Here is a 16098-nt window from a genome sequence, read left to right on the forward strand (position 1 = left end):
TCGGCAAGCCCAAGAGGCTCAGTGGTTTAGACCACAGCGCCACCCGTGTCCCTTAGAAGGCAAGGTAGATGAACCTTTACTTTGATACAGCAAGGCTGGTCTAACAGTCCAATCCTAACCATGTCAACTCAGAAGTAACTCCTTCTACACTCAGTGGGGCTCACTCCCAGGTCAGTGGGTTTAGGATTACAGCATTTTGTTTTTATGTCTCTTGAGCCTATTGCCAAAATGTGGGATCGTGCAGGGGCAGATTTTGACATCTCGAATTCCAGAGGCATTCTGTACGACGCCAAAATCTGGCGTCCTCACCTCTCTCCTGTTGGACTCCATAGTTGAGGCACCTGCTGCGGCAACCCCAGAAGTTCTGCTCTGGGTGCGACCAAACTGGTTACACTCCCCAGATCCACCTTTGGATTATGACTTGGGACATAGGGTGGGGTTGGATAATCTGACGGTACCCATTTTTGCTGTGTGATTCCATGAGCAGCAAGCCAGTGTTAACTGCGAAGTTCTATTTTTGTCACTTGAAGGTTAAAGAAGTGTTCTTCAATTTTCAGTTAGGGTTCACAGCCCAAATATACTGCCTCCCCTCCCCTCACAAAATCAACAATAGCAAAATCCTCCATCCCAGTCTGTTTGACAAAAGAGGTTAGGTCAGGAGAGTTTATAGCATCACTTTTGCTTTCCTGTGTCTTGCATCTTCCTTGTATCTCTGCCATGTGCCTCATGGAAAAACAGGGGTTGACACTGTCAGCAAATTGACGCATGTTCTTGTATTTATATCTCCTTGCTTTCCTGCATCTGTTGTCTGTTATCTCGGGTGGAAGGGTCTTAACAAAATAATAAACGGCATTGCACACGTCCATGCTTTTGACAAAAGCATCTGATGTTCTTTTCTTCCCTTCCTTTTTTTAAAGATGATTTTCTTGCAGAAGCCGGTAAAGTGAAACAGAAATATTACCAAATTAAAAATGCTGTAATGCTCTAAAATGCTTATAGAAATGGGAAAGCTAACTGCATACAAAAGATGATAGACAAACCAAAAACTCAGACCAGAATGGCAATGTTTCGAAGAACTCATGGACAAACACTGTTCAAGAAAGAATATGTTGATATGCTTAGATTAAAGAAGTAAAGTAGAAAATATTAATTAGGGATGTCCTAATGAGATCAAAATTTAAAATTTAAAAATTGCCATGATAGTATCAAATCTATAAGATAAGGAAGTTGAGATGTTGTGGAGGGGGGGTCAAAGGGTGTGGTGGTGGGAAGATATGGGGGTGGGAAGGATTTATGTGTATGTAAATAGTAGCCTTATTTTTGTATGTCTTTGCACTGGTAGGGTGCATTTCTTTTTCTTTTTCTGTATTATTAAAATTTAATAAAAAATAAAAATGCTAAATAACATATTAATAGAAGTATGACAAATATTTAAAACCAAATAAATACTGAAATGAATAAATTTATTGGATAGAATGCTATCTACTGGGTCCTTTTGATTCTGCAAAAGGGTACAGGACAGGCATGGAAGAAATAGACAACTTTTAAACTTGACTGTTTTTTGACCCTGTGCTATGGCAGGGAGGGTGAGGGTCTGTAGCAGGGATGAGGAACATTTATCCTGCCTGACCACATTCTGTTCTGAGCAACCTTCCAGGGTCCATGTGCCTCGGGCTGGGGTGGAGGCAAAAGAGGGCAGAGCAATGAAAGCAAATAGGAACTTTGTGATAAAACTTAGTGATAAAGAGGGTTACAGATTCCTCTTTACCCTCCATCAAGGAAAACAAAAAGTATTATCAGAAATCAATGCCATGGAGGCAAAAATACTCCAGTAAGGTATATTGGAAATAAATGGGGAGATAGCAGACCTTCCAAGTGTCCCTATTTTCCAGGCAGTGCTTTAGGCAAGTCAATTGGAAAAATTGTGGTCTTTTGGCATTTTGCCAGAAAAAGCTCAACAACGTTAGGGGTGTCCTGGTAGTTACTTTTTGAAAGATGGCAACCCTAAATTATCTGACCGTAAGCCATTTGAAGGCAGCAACGTACAGGGAAGTCTTTTATGTTTAATGTTTGTATTTATGTTGAAAGCTGCCCAGAGTGGCTGGGACAACCGGCCAGACGGGTGGGGTATAAATAATAAAATTATTATTATTATTGAATAGGACATCCTTATTTTCATCAGAGAAATGTTGAAGGGTATGAGATACGCGGAATTCAACAATTATCTCATTGAAGCCTTATTTAGGTCCAGTGTAGGGGCTTGAATATGCTTAATAGTAACGGCAATATTCTGGACCTTCTAGGCCGCAACATTTAAGGGGTTAATTTTATATGAGAATATATTATGTCATACAATGGCTAGAGAAATGAAGCTGGGTTTTCTTTTGGGCTAGTCACCTGTCAGGGAACTGACATCTGGTGGAGGAATTCCACCGCCTGTTCCCGGACAAACCCAAACCACTAGCGAGATTCTGGGAGGAGCAATTTGGAACCACAGACAATGAAGAGGATTTTGTGGGGTTTTCTGTCTCCGAAGGGGAGGGAGAAGAGGTTTCAGAGGAAGAAGAATCAGACTGGGAGGCCCACCCCGAGGGAAGGGATCAGAGCGGGTGGGAAGCGGGTTTTGAATCCTCAGAGGATGGCGACAGCTCCTTCCGTGGGTTCCCCGCATCGTCAGCCGAAGAAAGGGACGAAGTTGGGTCAACAGGTCGGGCTGGGGGTGGAGGGGGTCCTGGGGGGGAGGTGGATGTCAGGGAACTGACATCGTAGCTAGAGGCGGAGGGAAGGCTCTCAAATGATGCTGGAGAAGGGCCCAGCAGGGAGAGAGGCAGCTCCGCAGATGGGGAAGCAAATCAGCGCAACACCAGGGATATAGAGGGGCTGATGGGGGAATCGGCGAGAGGGCTCCAGGATTCTTCACCGGACACCAGCGGGGAGAGCACGGATCCTCCGCTACCCACGCCCACCCTGCGCAGAAGACTTCCGCGCAGAGAGAGTAGGAGGAGACTGGGTGTCAAACAACTTTTATGATGGAAAAGATTTAAGAAACGCCCACTGACGGATTCTGCTAGCGACTGAGGCAGCCACAAATTGAAGGGCTGTCAAGACAGAAAGCTTTAACAAGGCAACATAACCAGGAGAGGCGGCAACTTACGCACGAGCAACCCCATACCCATTACATCACCCTTAAAACTGATGTGGGGGGGGGAGGGGAGGATTTTGTTTTGCCTTCTGTGATTTTGCAGGAAATAATTTGTTTTTGTATGACCATGGCATTATGTACATGCCCCTAGGTAGTACTGTAAACACAGCGGCATGGAAAGTGCTTTGAAGAGATGTGGGTGTAGGCAAGGAAACAGAAGTACCAGGCTGGCATCTGATTGGCCACGAGGAAAACAGGATGCTGGACTAGATTGGCCATTGATCCAGCAAGCCTCCTGTGATTATCCTATGACCAAACCAGAGCAAATGAAAAGCATTTGCGTTCATGTTAAACAAAACATCCCTTTCGTTTTGCACAGTTACCAGGGCTCTGGATGAAATTGTAATCGCAGAAGGGAAGCAAGGGATTAAATTCCGTTTTAGCTTTGCTGGCACTCAGTCATAGATCCTTTCTGTCCCACCCACGGTGGATTGTCTGAAAGAATGCACAGCAATTCTGCATTTAAATGGCAAGCATAAAATCTGTAGTTTTCCATACTTTACAATGTATTTCCCATAAATTACATAGTCATATTGATGTAAAGCATATATATTTGGTGTGCACTTCTTACGCACCAAAACCACATCGCAAAATGAGAAGAAGTGTGTGAGTTGTCTTGGGGTTTGCATTTTGATCCACAAACAAGTTCAGGAGTGTCAGATTAAGTAAGACTGCTGTAAAAAGCAGACTGATCAAATCTCTTCACCATACCTTAGTCTTCACTGGACAGTCCAGCCAGCATTGGTGGTTAGTGATGCGACCACTGAACTGTGCATGTATGAACTAACAACACAACACAGAGATGCAGCCTTAATAAAGGCAAAGGCAAAGGATAAGGATCCCTGGAAGGTTAAGGTGACTATGGGGTTGCAGCGCTCATCACGCTTTTCAGGCCGAGGGAGCCAGTGTTTGTCCACAGACAGCTTTCTGGGTCATGTGGCCAGCATGACTTAACCGCTTTTAGTGCAACGGAACACCATGATGGAAAGCAGAGCACACGGAAATGCTGTTTACCTTCCCACTGTAGCAGTACCTATTTATCTACTTGCGCCAGTGTGCTTTCGAACTGCTAGGTTGGCAGAAGCTGGGACAGAGCAATGGGAGCTCACTCCGTCACGGGGATTCAAACCGCCAACCTTCTGAACAGCAAGCCCAAGAGGGTCAGTGGTTTAGACCACAGCACCACCCAGGGTTATCACAGACCCCCTTATTACAGGGTTGGGCACCATGAAGTAACAGCAGAAAGACTTGAAGGTAGAGCTACAGCTGTGAAAGAGGAGCAGAGGAGGAAGCACACAGAGTGAGGAAGAGGCACCATGAAAATGAAGTTCTCCTCTTGGGGTATTGCTGCTCCCTTCAGTATTCAACAGAGTCCTTAACACATCTTATTTGCAGTGTTATTCACTCCCACCACAAACCCTTGGAGACTTCCTACTTGCTAAAACTCTTTCATTTCAGGGACATCATTTAAAGACAAAAGAAGTGAAGAGAAAAGCTTTCTTCTGAAGATGAACCAGAGACTACAGTGGTACCTAGGGTTACATACGCTTCAGGTTACAGACTCCGCTAACCCAGAAATAGTACCTCGGGTTAAGAACTTTGCTTCAGGATGAGAACAGAAATTGTGCTCTGGCGGCGCAGCAGCAGCAGGAGGCCCCATTAGCTAAAGTGGTGCTTCAGGTTAAGAACAGTTTCAGGTTAAGAATGGACCTCCGGAACAAATTAAGTACTTAACTCGAGGTACCACTGTATTTAAAAGGGCTTTTTGCTATGTGCCCCAACAGTCCCTTTGATAGGACTGATTCCATCAGAACTTTTCCCCATATTTGTGTCTGTGTTTATGTGACTTTTTAGAAGTCTCTGCCGAGCACATGGCTTTTCCATGCTGATATGTGTCATAGGAGAGATAGAAAATGGCACTATTTTCTCCTTTAGAAGCAATCATGGTGTAATTTCTTACTATGACAAGCTATACCTTTCAGTGGTGGTTTAGAGATAGTTATTCCATATATCGTATTTTCTTCTCCCAATACTGTTCATCTGCCATCTGGCAAAACATTGGAGGGGAGAGATAGCTGAGATTCAAAGGGGCTGCATGAGCAGAAATCACTTGTTGTGAAAGGCAGGGCCCCCAATTTTGGGCAGCCCTCTACCCCCTGAAGTCTCCTCTGCCTCCCCACTACTCCTGAGGGTTGCAATATCCTCAAAACAACCTGAGGTGTAGTGTTGTGTGAGGCTCTGGAGCGGGGAGAAATTCAGTGCCCTGCCTTAAAGAAGTGAAAGGGCTTTTATATATCCAGTGCTATCATTGGATCCAAGCGATTGGCAGTATAATACAGTAGACCTGCAACTGATGTGTGATTTATTACGCAATTGCAGCTTTGCAAAGGCAATAGGAAAATCAGCAAGCAAGCGAACAAACAAGCAAATGGAGAGCAAGCAGTTGGAAGGAGCTGTCTGAGATCTTGTGATCTCACCCCACAAGATCTCGCACGACTTTTTCCGAGAATCAGGTTTAGCAAAGCAGCACACTTTAAAAGCTCATGCTGTGATAGGCTTTTGCTGCAGTGGAAAGAGTTTTTAAGCCCCCACCCTCCCACCCAGCTTTCCAGACTTCCAGAGGCCTTGCGTGACCTTCCCAGAGTGTGGTAAGGTAGGGATATTGGGGGTGGGGTGGCGCTGTGGTCTAAACCACCCCCATTGTTCTGCCTGGACACTGAGGTCCAGTGCCGAGGGCATTCTGGCAGTTCCCTCAATGCAAAAAGCAAAGTTACAGGGAACCAGGCAGAGGGCCTTCTTGGTAGTGGCGCCCACCCCGTGGAATGCCCTTCCACCAGATGTCAAAGAAATAAACAACTATCTGACATTTAGAAGACATCTGAAGGCAGCCCTATTTAGGGAAGCTTTTAATATTTGATGAATTATTGTATTTTAATATTTTGCTGAAAGCCACCCAGAATAGTTGGGGAAACCCAGACAGATGGGCGGGGTATAAAAAAATTACTACTACTACTACTACTACTACTACTACTACTACTACTATTAACCACTGAGCCTCTTGCTCTTGCCAATCAGAAGGTTGGCGGTTCAAAGCTGTCTGTGGACAAACACTGGCTCCCTTGGCCTGAAAGCAAAATAAGCACTGCAACCCCATAGTCGCCTTTGACTGGACTTAACCATCCAGGGGTCCTTTACCTTTTTTTTTTAAGGTAGAGATAGTACTGTGGGACGGTTTCAGTGTCCTTGAGGACTTTGTGAGATTTTGCCTTTGCATGTGAAGCCATGGAACATTACCCCCATGTAAGTTGTGGGCCTGCTGTATATGAAATGGCTGTTATAAAGGTAAGATTTATTTATTATTGAATCCTCACAACAACCCTTTGAGGAAGGTTAAGCTGAGATAGTGAGCTGTGACTGACAAGCGAGTTATTTGGACACTGGGAGACAGAAATTTCTGTGGTTCTAACAAGCTGCTGTTTTCCCCATCCCTGAATTTCTCTCTCAGTTTCTTTTCTGTGCAATCTCTGCAATTTGAGGTCAGGTACTCTCTGTAATTTATTCTCTGCAAATTCTACTACACAGTAAGTGGTTGTTAAATAATAAAGGTAAAGGTACCCCTGCCCGAACGGGCCAGTCTTGACAGACTCTGGGGTTTGTGCGCCCATCTCACATCTATTGGCCGGGGGCCAGCGCTGTCCGGGGACACTTCCGGGTCACGTGGCCAGCGTGACAACGCTGCTCTGGCGAGCCAGAGCCGCACACGGAACGCCGTTTACCTTCCCGCTGGTAAGCGGTACCTATTTATCTACTTGCCCCCGGGGGTGCTTTCGAACTGCTAGGTGGGCAGGCGCTGGGACCGAGCAGCGGGAGCGCACCCCGCCGCGGGGATTCGAACCGCCGACCTATCGATCGGCAAGCCCTAGGCGTTGAGGCTTTAGCCCACAGCGCCACCCGCGTCCCTGTTAAATAATAGCCTCCCACAAAAAAAACCTGGCAAATGCAAAATGTGGAAATTTTGCCAAGAAGCAGCCTAAGGTACACATTAAGAATTCACATATAGTTAACTTACAGTACAATGATACACATGTCCACTCAGAAGTAAGGATGGCTGTTATCTGTCAAAGTTAATTTCTCATTTTTTGTTTTGTTTTTGCAATCTTAAGTCCAGTTCTTAATGTTTTCAATTAAGTTTGTTATTTTGTTAATGAAAAAAGTCTTCATGAAAATTCATCAGCATTTTAGTGTGAATTGTTCTTCATGCACACATCTTTTATGAAACTTCATCTAATATAAACATTTTTGCAAAGCAAAATGTAATGAATTTTTAGAATTTTGTTTTCACTCATATGCATTTATATGCACACTCTACTCTGGCCTGTACATTTTTCTACGCATTACTTGACTAGAGAACTGCACTGCAAAATTCAGATATGCAATTTGCAAAGAAATTGCAAATTTCAGTTCACTTATTGTTTTGGAAGGTGTGAATTAGGTGGGGTCAAGTATAAAGGCTAACTGAATTGAATTTCCCCCCTATCCCCACTCTTTGTGTTTTGTGGGGCTTACTCCCAGGTAAGTGAATACAGGATTGTAGTACTCTTGAAATAAATCTTGCTATGGATTTTGAACTGAGAACTGCATTGGGACATTTGGGAAATATAAATATTAGTGACTAACAAAAATGTGACTCACAAATTTATAATCAAGGTGCAGATCAGGCTTAACTTTATAACAGACTTTACAAAGACTGAACCCTTCAAGCATCTTAAATGATAACAGATGTGGACCACTCCTTTCAATGCAAAAACAACAACAACAAAACAGCCTGGTGACCCAGTCTTGAGACCTTTAGGACTCATAATAGAAGCCGCATCAACATATCAGATGGAGGTCACTACATCTTTCCAGTGAAATATATTCTCTGCTGAAACCAGTTCATGAATGACACAAGACATCATGATAAAAACAAACTGAGAAATTATTTAAGACTCCTGACCAGAACTTAGTTTTCTTTGTCACTTTCTGCCCAGAAATCTATTTCTCCTACCCAAGAAAAATGAGCAATACAACGCTTTTCCTTCAGTGAGTGAATATTATGGTGATATATAATGACACTGGGCTGTATTGATAGAAGGGGAGTTATAATGGAGGAAAATGGTACTCTTTCAGCCTGGAGCAAGTTTAATATCACCATTATTATTAAATAATGTTGGATATTTTCTTTTATGCAGTGCCTCCATTTCTTCTGTCCCAAGTCTCTCAGCTCAGAAATGGCTGGGCCATTAAACTGTGCCTGTCATCTCAATACTTCCAGGAACCTCACAAGCAGGACATGAATGCAGTGCTCCTCTGCTGTTTGTCCCAACATATGATATTCAAAGATAGGCCATTTCTAAACATGGATGCTCTAGTTACTCATCAAAGTGATATTTTTTACCTCCATTCTCTATGAACTTGTCTAGTTCCTTTTTCATCCAAGTCAGTGGCCATCCCTGTATCTGAAGGGATGAAGCCTGTCAAATTTCAGAACGATAGTTGCAATGGTTCTCCCAGAAGGAAAGACTTTACTATTTTGGGATAAGCACAAGAGGAATTGTAGGGGCAGGGTGGTAGAAAAAAAGAGTGGATTCTCAGGAAAGCCATTTCTGACCTGGGAGGAGAGGGGGTTGCGGGCAGAAATCTCTCCCACACCACACACGCAGGGCTGGCCCTTGCCCCCGCGTGATCAGGGAATCCCCGGGCGTGCCGGCAACCCGGCCCGCCAATCAGCGGACCGGGGAGGCGTGGCCTAGCCTATTTAAGACTAGGGACGCTCGGGGACCGCCCTCTTTTGCCCCTTTCCAGCCGAGCGGTTTTTTCCCATCCCACCCACCCCTTAGGTTTAGCTAGCTTTGACCTTGCTATGGACTTTGTTTGGTCGCCACAAGGGGCCTGGTAGGAATTTTTCCAAGTTGGCACACTTCGAGCCTTTTGGTTTTTTCACCTACCTCATAGCAAACGTCACAACTTATTCGGTGTTGGCGGTTAGGCATTGGCAGGGGTCAATTGTTAGGCAAATGATGGGGGGAAGGAAACGCCATCACCTTCCCCAAAAGAAAGGGTAGTCCGGTAGAGGACTCCGGGGGGCGTTGCCTTGTCCGAAACCTAGGGAGGTAAGGGCCCTCGGCAAGCCCCAGAGCGGTGACACCCGTGGGATCCTAGTTGGCGTACTTCAACAGGATCCCCACGGCTTGTGGACAACCCTCCCAGTCTCCATGCCGGGTAGTCGATAGGAGCCAATGCCTAAGGCCAATACCTTCCAATTCTGTAATCAATAAAGTTGTGGCCTTTTAATGCCCATTAACCTTAAATACTGTGTCCAGTGTCCTCATTTGACATGGGGGAGGGGACTTGCCACGCAAATGCCTACTCCCAGCAAAGCCCAAGTTATGCCCAATGATCATTGGTAGTAGTGAGGCTCCTGCTTTTTTTAAAAAAAAAAATATTATTCAATGTTTGGAATTGTTAGCATAAAGATTGGAAAGAAAACTGCCAATTTCATAATGCTATTATACAAATCTATGGTGAAACCACACTTGGAATACTGTGCACAGTTCTGGACAAATCATAAGAACATGAGATCAGGGTCAGGTCAATAGCTCATCTCGTCCAGGATCCTGTTCTCACAGTGGCCAACCAGATCAGGGAAGTTTTTTAGTGTGTGGTGTTGTTTTACTATTTGTTGTTGTTGTTGGGAGCTGCCCAGAGTGGCTGGGGCAACTAGATGGGTCTTATTATTATTAAATTTAATTTAATATTAAAAGTAGGAGATTCTAGCACAAGAGACCTCTCCCCTCCTGTGGTTTCCAGCAATTAGTTTTCAGAAGCGTTGCTGTGTCTCAATCTTCACCCCCAAAATGAATATACGCTTGATCAAAGAACAATGCTCCTTCGAGCTGGGATGTCCATCCTCAAGAGGGAAACAAGATGGAGCCATGTGGGCCTGGGGAGATGAGGATCTGGCTGGCAGGGCTGCTAGGAAGTCACAAGGATATAGCCAATGAGGTCTCAAGGCTGTGACAAGTTCTGGTTTCCTCCCTTGCAAAGATGCTGTGAGCACTTTAAAGCTCAGAGGAAGATGAGGGGGAAAGTTGGGAAATAATGGGAGAGGAAGGGAGGCAGAGCCAGAGCATTCCAGACCCACCATTTCCCAGAACCCGGAAAGCCTTAAAAGTAGAAGAGCAAAGAGCTCAGCAGTGGCGGAGGAAGGGTGTGTGTGGTCCTCCCTGGGTGTCATCAATGAGGAGGGGTGACAACATGACAAAAAATATGAGTTTATAAGTAAAAGACAAGAATAAGGGGAAAATTTCATAAAACCAAGGGCTAGGATTTGCTGAAATAAGTTTGGAAATTGGGATGTAGAAAGGGGAGGTATGGGGAAGTCGCTGAAGAAAGGTTTAAGAAAAAAGGATATGAAATTATGCATGTTTGTTTGTGTGTTTGTTTGTTAGTATTGTGTATTGTTTGTGTTTATAAAAACTGTGAAAAACTAATAAAAATTTTATAAAAAAGGGAAAAAAACAAAAAATATGAGTTTTAAAAAATAATTTTAAACAATTGGAGTCACGAAACTTTTTAGTTCAGTCAACAAATGTAACGAAACACGGCTGGCACTGGGCACCACACCATGGGGGACGGCACTCCCGCGGGGCCTGCAGCGTGCCCGAGCCACACATCTCTCCTGGGAGTGACGTGGTGGCTTGGGCACCTGAAGGCTCCGTGCTGCCTGAAACGGCAGCGTGGGACTTGTGTCTCCCACCAGCTCTCCCTCAGCTGCCCTATAGCTGAGGGGGAGGCGGCGAAGAGGCTCCACACAGCTTGCCCTGCCCCCGGCTGCAGGATGTGTGTGCCGTACCAGGCACCCGAGAGTTAGTTACACCGCAAGAGCTCGGAATCAGATGGCCCTAAGTGGCAACTGTAAGGGTGTGTGTGTGTGTGTGTGTGTGTGTGTGTGCTGTTGATGAATAAGGAAGTGGGGGGAAAGGGAGGGTGAAGATTTACTCAGGACAATGCCATTACAGTGGTACCTTGGGTTACAGACGCTTCAGGTTACAGACGCTTCAGGTTACAGACTCCGCTAACCCAGAAATAGTACCTCGGGTTAAGAACTTTGCTTCAGGATGAGAACAGAAATCGTGCAGCGGCGGGAGGCCCCATTAGCTAAAGTGGTGCTTCAGGTTAAGAACAGTTTCAGGTTAAGAACGGACCTCCGGAACGAATTAAGTTCTTAACCCGAGGTACCACTGTATTCCAAGAAGCTGCATTCTCAAGCCTCTCTCTGTCAACATTGAATAAAAAGCAGATGGTAAGGACTTTTCCTTGTCTTATCTGTTCCTGGCAACCTGCCATCTGATACCATTTCCTAAAAGGTAACATCAAAAGGCTGCCAGGCCTCCTTCACGCTACCCAAGAATACCCCTTTCATCATGGCTGGTCTCTCCTGCTACTTTTTTTTTTTTTTTAGCTATTAATATATTTATGTGCCTTCTCGCAATAAGAAACCAAGAAACCGATTTCCAGCTTTCTGAATAAAAATGACTTTCTAGCAACAATGGGACTCCTGGGAAATACAGTGGCCTCCTTCTGATTATGCTTGTGCTGAAAGAGCTCCAAACATATCCAGATTGTTATGATGATAAGATGATACGAAATGTACCAAAAATGCAAATATTTAAGTGGAATCGAGATCTTACCATGTCTGCTTAAATGCATCAGGCAGGGGATGAGGCAGTGACAGAGTGAATCAAAATATGCTGCAGCTTATGTTAGCACAAGACGTTAAATAGAACATGAAGTGCAGTTACATTTTTATTCCAAGAATTAGGAAGTCTTTATCGCCACTTCTCTTATTTTATTGCTCTGATGCCTGATAGCAGAGGGGTGGAGGAATTGGGAACGGGTGGCGGTGCATAGCTAAATATAACAGTCTGTCTGTGGATTGCATCAATGGGATGTGTCAATTCATATGTAAATGGAGATAATAAAAGGCACAGGTGAGCGAGTGTGTGAAACAGGCTAACAACCAGCTTGTCACAAGTTCCCGAAACCTCTAGAAGCTGCTGAGTATTCTTCTTCTAGAATACTCATCGCAAAGTATTGGAAGACACAAGATCTATCCACCTTGGAAGAATGGCAGATGAAAGTGATAGACTACATGGAACTGGCGGAAATGTCTGGCAGAATCCAAGACCGGGGAGAAGAGTTGGTGGAAGAAGATTGGAAGAAATTTAAAGACTATTTACAGAAATATTGTAAAATTAATGAATGTTAAAATGATGTTGGATTGAAATGAAACGGCTTTAGCAATAAGGTTAAAAAGAATATGTAAAAATGGATTGATAACTAGATGAAAATACGAAGTTATAATATGTTAAGATATAGAATTAAGATAAAAACAAAGAGGGAAGGGATTTTCTGAATTAACCATGGGAACTGGAATACAAAAAAGGGAGGTGTGAGGAGGTCAGGAAACAAGTAAATGAAATATAAGACATGAAAATATTGATTTGTTTTTAATTGTTGTTTTTTTTTACTTTTCATGTATTTTGTCTTTGTATTTTTGTATCTTTTTTCTTTTTTATTATTGTTATTTTTTATTTTTTATTCTGTAACTTTTTACTGTCTGTAAAATTTCAATAAATATCATTATATATAAAAAAAAGAAACCTCTAGAAGCTGCTGTTTTCCCACCCCATGGAAAGAGAGTAATTTTGGCAATATACCTAGAGGAAAAGACTGTATCACAAAATTTATTCACCAAGTGTCAACCACAGACATCTATTTAGTATTCTTACATTTTAGGAGTGCATCAGTCCAGGTCAAATTGTTGGCGTTGTTGGCATGCTTGGTTCTCTGCGGTGGTTGAAGGCAAGGAGGAGGGCTCTGTACTGCTTACCCAATCTTAAATGAATGCACTTATTATAATGTACGCATAGACACATAGCTAGTCAACATGATCTCAAGTCTCTCTGCACTTTTCTGGAGGAGAGTCTTCCTGGGCCCGCCAGCAGCTGCTTGTTCTGATCTAATGATGTTGCTTCTGCAAATATTACAAGATTTGGAAACCCCCCAAATGCAGTGATAATATAATGAATGGGATTGTGGTGCCTTTTTGTGATCAGGTGAAAATCATGGAGGTGCTGCTGGGTCCAGCCTTGATATTTGAGGAGTAGGCTAGGATAGAAACCAGAAGTAACCCAGCCAACTAGAAACCCAAAGTGGTGAGAAGGTTCTCCAGAACCGAGACTGCAGTGGCTTTCAAATCTGTGCTCTGGGGGAACCATAGACTTCCCCAAAAACTACAAGGGTTTTGTCAGAAGCTTTATTGAGAGGTAGTTTGCTTCCTCTGGCATAAACAACTGTCCACAGGGCAGTTGTTCTAGGGTTCATTTTCAATTTACATGAAGCTATGGTGAGGCCAAATCGAGAGTTTACCTCAGAATGCTTCCATGAATGATAGAACATTGGAAGGAGTCTTGTGTTGAGTCAGCTGTTTGGTACAACTAGCTTGGCATTGTGACTTGCAGTGGCTTATCAGGGTTTCTGAGAGGGTTCTCTCTCAGACCTACCTAGAGATTCCAGGACCTCCTGTATGCAAAACCAGATGCTCTAACACTGAGTAAAGGTAAAAAGTAAAGGACCCCATGATGGTTAAGTCCAGTCAAAGGCGACTATGGGCTTGCGGCACTCATCTCACTTTCAGGCTGAGGGAGCCGGCGTTTGTTCACAGACAGCTTTCCTGGTCATGTGGCCAACATGACTAAACTGCTTCTGGTGCAATGGGACACCATGACAGAAACCAAAGCACACAGAAATGCCATTTACCTTCTCGCTGCAGCAGTACCTATTTATCTACTTGAACTAGCATGCTTTTGAACAGCTAGGTTGGCAGGAGCTGGGACAGAGCAACAGGATCTCACCCCATCACGGGGATTCAAACCACTGACCTTTTGATTGGCAAGAGCAAGAGGCTCCGTGGTTTAGACCACAGCGCCACCTGTGTCCCTCGTGGGGATTCCAACCTCCGACCCTTCATCTATAATGCACAGGACTGAATGCTCACTGCATTTTCAATTACAGCAGAAACCCAGGGTGAAATGGTATGAAAAGGGTCTCCTGGAGGCCAGAAGTTTGCAAACCACTGCTAAAAAGAGAAGCACCCTCTGCCTCGGGCCACAGAACTCCCTTATTCCAACTATCAGTAGACACAGGAACTGTGAGTCAGGCTAGGTGGCTGGGGCTTCAAGATCAGTGAGTGTCAGAACATATTTACCTTTTGCCAGTCACTGTAGTTTAAGGGAAAATGTTATGAAAGCCCTGTCAAAGGCTGGTGGGCCTGGGACTTAGTAATGCTTGTCATTCAGTCCTTTTAGTGTTTCTAACATGACAATCAGAGGAAGAAATGCCTGAAAGATTTTGGGATAGAACACAAATTGAAGGTGTTTCTTTCTTTACCTTTTAATCTGAGGGCAGGAGAGACACAAAAGGACTTCAATTCCAGTTGGGGTGCATTCAATCCAGGAATATTTTCATGAAATCTAATAGTGTTAAATGCAAGATGTGACAGCTCAATTAATTTGTATTTGAATATAGTGGTGCCTTCACATTTACCTCGGGAAAGGGATACATGAATCAACTTAGGTTTTTCTCAGTTTCTCATTTTTCCCCAATCTTAAATTCAGTTCTCCACATTTCTGCATTTTATAAAAAAATCCCTCATAAAGACTTGTCAGCCATTTAGCAAATTTCTCCTAATAAACAAATGTTAGCATGCAATTTTGACTGATATATACATTTTTGCAAACAATTTCCCCCAGTATAATGCAATCTTTGTATGCCTTGCTCACTTAGATATATGTATTTATGCACACTTCCTCTTAATAAGTGCATTTTGGTTGGGTTGGAAAACTACATTGCAAAACTCTGAGTAGTACGAATGCCAAAGGATAGCTGTCTTTAGGCTTCACATATTCTGTGATAATCTTTACATTTTTTGTCTGATTTTGGAGCCTTGATGTTTCTTGAAGTCTTAGTCATGCCTTTGGTGATCTGTCCCTTTAGTCTGACCTGAATTGTTGCAAGCTATGAATAAAGCTTTCTTTCTTATGCACACCTAAGAGTCTGTCATTGCATTGGGAGGCAAGACAGGACTCTTTAAGTCCTACTGGACTTTCATTGGCAGCGAGGAAGTGAAGACAGAAGACACTTTTGAGCTCCAATTTGCATTTTAAAAGCCCCCACCATTTCCCTGCCATTGTTTCCAATGAGATGGAAATATTTTCATCAGCTTCTCCCTGATTCTGAGAATCTTGTTGCCTTTCTGCATTATTTATTGCATTTTATCCAAGATGTCTACTAGTTTTTGATGCCTTTTTTCTTTATATTTTGCCCCTAAGTCCTCTTCACTCCCCCTCTGAGTTCCATTTCCATTTTTTCCATTTTTCTTACTTCCATCTCCACTTTGTTTCTCTTGTCTGCTTGCCATAATTGCTTCTGTTGATTAAGCTCTGGTTAATCACTGGACACTTCAATCTGATAGGTGCTCCCCTTCCCTTACCCAATTTATTTTGGTTTGGTTTGCCTCATGGGTCTATTGGCATCTAGCCAACTCAATTGTGACACCAAATCGCTATGTCTTGTGCCTTAAAGTCACACTAATTTCCTTACAGTTTAATGTGAATATCTCTTGGCTTGACTTTTACCTGCTCCTGTTTGCTTTGTAGTATTTATTGTTGTTTTTCCCTTTCAAGTTCTTTTGCTTCAATTAAATCTAGTATCCAATCTGGTATCAGGTTTCAGGTCTGGAGACCAGAAGTACAGTAAGAGCAATTAATTATACAGTGGTACCTCAGGTTACA

At 43.5% G+C, this 16098-nt stretch overlaps 1 long non-coding RNA gene across 1 annotated transcript; it reads right to left on the reverse strand.

Annotated features, from left to right (window-relative positions):
• Positions 1-209: 209 nt before the first annotated feature.
• On the reverse strand, positions 210-14780 carry LOC309526723. Its single transcript, XR_014216881.1, has 4 exons — positions 14696-14780; positions 13036-13141; positions 3526-3637; positions 210-925 (listed from the first exon to the last, which is right to left on the reverse strand). It is a non-coding gene; the product is annotated as an uncharacterized lncRNA (long non-coding RNA).
• Between the last annotated feature and the right edge of the window lie 1318 nt (positions 14781-16098).

Source organism: Podarcis vaucheri (assembly GCF_965113315.1).
Source record: "Podarcis vaucheri genome assembly, chromosome: 2".
Classification (NCBI taxonomy): Eukaryota; Metazoa; Chordata; class Lepidosauria; order Squamata; family Lacertidae; genus Podarcis; species Podarcis vaucheri.